This window comes from Canis lupus, chromosome 7 (genome assembly GCF_003254725.2).
Source record: "Canis lupus dingo isolate Sandy chromosome 7, ASM325472v2, whole genome shotgun sequence".
NCBI classification, from domain to species: domain Eukaryota; kingdom Metazoa; phylum Chordata; class Mammalia; order Carnivora; family Canidae; genus Canis; species Canis lupus.
Window position 1 is genome coordinate 75791687 of NC_064249.1, and position 5967 is coordinate 75797653.

Here is a 5967-nt window from a genome sequence, read left to right on the forward strand (position 1 = left end):
TTATTCCAGGATAGAGCAAAGAAGTAAATATATTGTAAATAATGAGAGCCATGTTTTTCACTGTTGGAGAAAGGAGTTATAAATAAGCTAAGGGGGCAGGCTGGAATAAACCCTAGGGTTGTTGGATTGGAATTGAAATTCTCAGAAGGAACTCCTGTCTTTAATGTGCATATATGGAGACAGAGGCACATGTGTAGAAACTTGATAAGTGACAGATGTCACTGCACATGATTGAGAAAAGGATGGATTATGTCATAAAAGCAGCAGAGACAGATAGTTATCCAAATGAAAGTAGATAAAAAGGATGGTCTTACAAAGACTCATTGTAATTGTATTGACAACTTAAATATGAAATCAAGAAAATAGACACCAGAAAACATTATAACAACATATTATTATGCCATTTGGGGGAGGGGGGAGATTTTTTTTCAAATGAAGACACAAAAAAGCACAAGCCATAAATAAGAAATAATGATAGATTTGACAGTCATTAAAACGAGAAATTTGGTTTATCAAAAGACACTAAAAAAAAAGTGAAGATCAAATCACAAAAGCTGGAAGAAAATGATTATAATACATTGAAGTCACAAGCTATTGGTATCTCGAATATGTGCAGATCACTGGGTCTGACCTTTTGAAGAGTCAGTCTGGAGCTGCTCTAAGGGAAAGGAATCAGGAGGGATCATTGACACAGAGCTGCTGAGGTGACTTTACTGATCAAGGGGTGCCTCAGAGTTTATAGCATCAGGAAAGCAAATACAAGTTCCTGGCCTTGGTCGCTTAAGAAAAATGAAGAGTGGTTCACGCTTCCAGACTCATGGGAAGTGGCCAAGTGGTAACATGACGGTCTCCTTTCCAACAGGGAGCAGCAGTGTGGGAGGGAGGGACCCAGGCTCCCAAAGATGCCCTGACACAGCCTCTGAGGGAAGCAAAATACTGAGACCACCCTTCAGGTTAAAAGAAAGTTTTGGATGAGCAGAAAAAGTAAGTCTTCCTGGAAAAGAATTCTTGACCCAGGACTCTATATTTCTGTGATCCCCTTGCCAGCAAGAGCATTATGTTGCTTCTGAAAAAGAAAGAAGGAACTTGTATTGTTTTTCCCTATTAATTCTGCTTTTCTAAAAAACACAAAAGCATCCTCATTTTGCCTCTGTTGCCCCTCTGTTGCCTCTCTTCCTCCGCCCCCTTTCCTTTCTTCCAGAAGATGCACCCAGGAGGGCTCGACTGCTTCCACCGGGGACTGATCTCACCCAGGGCAGCTGCGTGAGAACGCAAGTTGTCTCAAGGGCTTTCCACAATCACCCTGTTTCGTGAAGATTAGGAAAAATGAATAACTTCCTTTAAAAAAAATTGGCACTAAGGCTTGTTTTCTTTTCTAGACCTCTGGAAAAAATTCAGTGGTACTGTGTGAAGGAAAAATGAGTTAATAAAACTCTTCCTAGCTTGTCTTTATTTTTGTACCCAGGAGTGAGTGGAAAAATCAGACCTTTTCAGGATCACTGACCCCATGGCACTTCGGGCGTGCTCTTGTCTGTGTATAGAAGGCATGTCAAGCCTGATTAAATTATCTAATTAAAATAATGACCACAAAGAGCCTGTTTATTTTGGCCTGGGGAAGGTCAGCTGAGCCAGCAGCCCCTTCTCTGGACTGCTGAGGACCCCCTTCCCTTTTGCAGGGTCACATGAGCCCATGTGGCTGGGGTCCCCACACCCGCTTCTGAAAAAGTGAAGGTGGGACCCAGATTCACCAACAGGGATAGGACTCACGCCAGCTGGGACTGAGGAACGCTTGAGACAGTTTCCTTGTATCTATTCACTCCGGAGACTTCAAATATGACAAGTTCAGGCAGTTAGTAGGCAGTGATTTTAGTTTGTAGACAAATTGGCAATTGACTGACTTGAGAGGAATGTAGTTTTGATTGGGTGCGCTTTGCATTATGAAGATAAAACTTGAGATCCGCAGAGTATGTCTACATGTAACAAGCAGGGAAAATGCCAGAAACATTTCTGTTGTCCTTTTGAGATTACTAGGTAACTATTGGATTCCCTTGTCAGGAAATTGCTTGGCAGCCTGGATATGGTGCGGCATGGCCCAAAGAGAGGCACCGTGGAAGGCTGTGGTTGTTTCTCTGGCCTCCAGGCTCCCAGGACAGGGCATTCGTGATGGCTCGTTATATTCAACCCAGGTCAGGCAGCTGCTGCTGTTGCTGCTGCTTCTTCTTCTTCTTTTTCTTCTTCCTAGGAGTAAAATTTAGGCCACAAAATATAAATATGCTATGCATGATTTAATTCAAGTTTAAGTGCATCAGGGAATGCACTGAGCCTGTCCTCTGCTTTAAACCTTGCACAAGGTATAGAAACCATATCTGTGGACATTAGCAACATTCTGTTAGCCTTGCCATTATTGAGTCAAGGGCTTCCTTTGAGGGAGTGGGTCCAGTAGCCCATAAGTCCTTAGAATGGAGGCCACAGACTTTGAAAGATGGAATGCTAAGGCTTCTTCTTTTTTAAAAAAAGATTTTATTTGTTTATTTGAGAGAGAGAGAGTGCAGGGGAGAGAGAACTCTCAGAGGGAGTGGCAGAGGGAGAGGGAGAAGCAGGCTTCTTGCTGAGCAAGGAGCTCTATGTGGGGCTCGATCCCAGGACCCCGAGAACATGACCAGAGCAGAAAGCAGATGCCTAACTGAGCCACTCAGGCACCCACTCAGGCTTGTTCCTCCTACTGCACCCAGGAGATGAAGGGCTGGTGAGGGAGCACTCCGCAGAAGGAAAGCCAGGCCTTCTGCTGAGCCTCGGAGGGCATGGTAGTTCTTAAAACCAAAGTGGGGATGTTACGGAAGCTGTCAGCTCATGTGATGACTTCAACTGGCCTCCAATATGCTACGTTGATGTTTCTCTTCCTTCTCCCTCTTGCCCGGCGGGTTCTATTTTCCTTCCTTCAATATTTATTAAGTATCTTCTATGAGAGATCAGTGATGGCTCACTAAATACATATTTTGAATACTCTTAGCTGGTTAATATTTTCATGACATTTCTTAAAGTTCTGTGTGCAACTATCTTACTTGGAGATAGGGGAAGAAAAAAAGAGCAAAATGTCAGCTTCTGCTGGGAAATTGTTTACAAAATGTTATCATGATTATCTTTCCATTTTGGGTGCTCTTCATTCCTTTGTGGAGCTCTAGATTTCCATCTGGTATCATTTTTCTCCTGCCCAAAGGATTTCCTTTAACATTTCTTGCAGTGCAGTTCTTCTGGGAATGAATTCATTCAGCTTTTACATGTCTGAAAAAAAAATCTATTTTGTCTTTATTTCTGATTTTTTTTTTTCCTGTGTATAGAGTTCCAGGTTGACAGTTTTTTTCCCAGCACGTTCACGATGCTGAACACAAACTTACTTTTTTTTTCTGGAGAGAGAACATTGTTGTAATTTTAATATATTTTTCCTCTGTATGTAATGTGTCCATTTTCTCTGTTATTAAGATTTTTTTTTTTTCTGCTGGTTTTAGGCAATTTGAGGATGATGTGCTTCGGTGTAGTTTTCTTCATACTTCTTGTGTTTGGGGTTTGTTGAATTTCTTCGATCTGTGGATTCAGAGTTTTCATCAAATTTGGAAAAAACTGTGGCCAGTATTTCTTCAATATTTTTTCCTGTCCCTACCATTGAGGATTTCAATTATAAATATAAATATGTATGTATAGTAAGCCTTGAGTTTCACAACACAGTGATGTTCTAGTCATTATTTTTTTTTAGTCTTTTTTTTTAGTCAATGTTCCATATTAGATTATATTGCTAGAGTCTAACTTGCCTACAGTCCTGCTATTAATTTCATTCAATGTATTTTTCAATCCTAGGAGTTTGAGTTGAGTCTTTATTATATCTTTCATGTCTTTTCTTAACATGTTTATGCCTTCCTCCACCTTTTGGTATGTACAGAATTATAATAGGAAATTGCAATAATTGTTTTAATGTCTTTGCCTACTAATTCTATCCTTTGGGTCATTTCTTTTTCTTCTTTTTTAGAGAGAGGGAGAGAGAAAGAGAGAGAGAGAGAATTAGCAGGGATGGGGGAAGAGAGAGAGGGAGAGAGAGAATCTTAGACAGATTCTACACCCAGTGTGGAGCCTGACACAGGGCTAGATCTCAGTACCCTGAGATTGTGACCTGAGCCAAAATCAAGAGTCAGATGCTTAACTGACTGAGCCACCCAGGCACTCCAATCCTTTGGGTCATTTCTAAATGTGTATACTGATTGATTTTTCTTTTCATTCTGGGTTTTATATTCCTGGTTATTTGCATAGCTGGTAATTTTTGTTTGGATGCTAGACATTTTATCTGTACATTTTACCTTGTAAAGTACTGGGGGTTTGGTATTCATTTAAGTAGTTTTAGGCTTTGTTCTGGGATAAGTTATGTTACTTGCCTGAAGTCATTTGACTGTGATGAAAATTTCTTTTAAACTTTGTTAGGTGGGATAAGAGCAGTCTCTGGTTTAGGACTTATTCTTCCCTACTCCTGGCATGCTGTACCTGATGGTCTGTATGATGTGACATTGCCCACTCTGGCTGGTGGGTACATGAAGTAGTTCCAGGATTCTCTCTGCTACTCTGTCCTGTGAACCCCAGCTGTCCTGGCTTCTCTGGTTTCTCAGCATTCTCTTCTCAGCTCAGTGAAACCATAGGGCTCAGTTTGGGCTTCCCCTCTTGCCTTGCAGCCTGGAAACTCTGTAGGCAGTACACTGGGACAATCACAGGGCTCCTTTGTTTATTTCTCTGTTCTCGGGAATCATTATCCTACATTGTCTGTTGTCCAATGTCTAGAAACCATTGTTTTCTCTCTGTTGTCCAGTGTTTCAGGTTTTTAAGATGAGAAGATAAATCTGGTTCTTGTTATTCCATTGTGGCAGGCTAAGCTTTGTTTTAAACACTGGAATATAGGAAACACTATGATTGAATTAGCCTCTGCTCATATGGAGCTTATAATGTAGAAGTACAAAGGAATTTTTACTCATTCATTCATTCAACAAACTTATGTGATTCCTTACTATGTGCTATTCTACGTTCTTACATTCTAGTGGGAGAAGAAGGCAAACATGTCAAATGTAATGTGCTTTAAGGAAATATAAAGGGGGATGCTGTGATGATGGGGTGGGTGGATATTGATATTTTAAATAGGGCAATAGAGGATAGCATCTCCGTGGAGGTGGAAATTGACTAGAGACATGAATTAAGTGAGATTGCTGACTAGAGGAAGAAGCTTTCAGGCAGAGAAAAGAGTAAGTGTAAAGATCCTTAGGCAGGAATGTCATTAGCCTATTTTAGAAACAGGAGATCAGTGTGGCTGGAGGTAAGTGAGTGAATGAGTGGGGTTTGAGGTCAAAAAGATCTAGATCTTGCAGATTGTGTAGTTACGACAAACATGGGAACATTGTGAAAGGGGACCAACCATGTAGTGGGGTCCTAGCTTCGTTTTTTGCCAGCTTTTTTTTTCTAGTAAATTACTTTTAAGAATAAACTAAGTAAACTTAATTTATACCCTGCTAATTCTGTTAATTAACTAATATTTTATGATTTTTACTATTATTTATTACTGTGCCTCTCCATCCTTTATTCTGACAGAGGCTCTTGATAATCCTTACTTTGTTGAAGGTGTAGCTGGTTCATAGGGAGGGTATGTGGTATAAGGCCAAATACCAAAGCAATATGGCCTTGTTAGAATTATAAATCATGGGATGCCTGGGTAGCTCAAAGTTTGAGCGTCTGCCTTTGGCTCAGGGCATGATCCCAGGGTTCTGGGATCAAGCCCCACATCAGGCTCTCTGCATGGATCCTGTTTCTCCTCCCTCTTCCTATTTCTCTGCCTCTCTCTGTGTGTCTTTCATGAATAAATAAATAAAATCTTATAAAAAAGAATTATAAATCATATCCCCCAAATTTCAGAGGATGTACTATTGCCTGCCATACCCAGGA